Source organism: Frieseomelitta varia, unplaced genomic scaffold (assembly GCF_011392965.1).
Source record: "Frieseomelitta varia isolate USP_RPSP 00005682 unplaced genomic scaffold, Fvar_1.2 scaffold_535, whole genome shotgun sequence".
In the NCBI taxonomy this organism is placed as follows: Eukaryota; Metazoa; Arthropoda; class Insecta; order Hymenoptera; family Apidae; genus Frieseomelitta; species Frieseomelitta varia.
In genome coordinates, this window is record NW_025110296.1 from 200406 (window position 1) to 201071 (window position 666).

Sequence of the window (666 nt, forward strand, 5' to 3'; positions counted from 1 at the left end):
TATCATTTCAGGAATTTTAATAAAAAGAGCATCAGTGTTAAATTATTGCCACTGTGTAGGGAAATTTAGAGTGTAATTTTTGGAAGTATTTTTCGTTTCAGAATACTGGTATTTATTTTTAAGTATTTTGGAAATTTTACGAAAGTTTCTGAGAGTTCTCGAACAAGTTAAAAATCAAAATTCGAATGCCTACAAATGATGTTATAATGAATCATCTAGAAATCTCTAGAAATTCTATTACATATCCTGCTTATAAACTGAAACATTAAAAATTGGTCATCTCGGTGAAATTCCATTGTTGAACAGAGTCGAGATATCGATTCTAACAAAGTCCGTAGGCGAGAAATTAGAATTGGCGAAGAAGCTGAAAACCCATTCGTGTGTCGCGATACTGTATCGCGGTATCGTAACCATAACGCAGTGTTATGGAAGTTGCAGCCGTCTGGCAGACGAGGCGCACAAGCTGAGCTGTATCCGGCACGAACGTGCGCATAAGTGCACGCCGGAATGCCCAACGTAGCGACGATGCATACTTAGCGGTGCATACGCGCCGTACACGCGTGCACTCGGTCACGCGATCCTCTACACACACGTATTATATATATATATATATATATATATATATATATATATATATATATATATATATATATATATATATGTGTG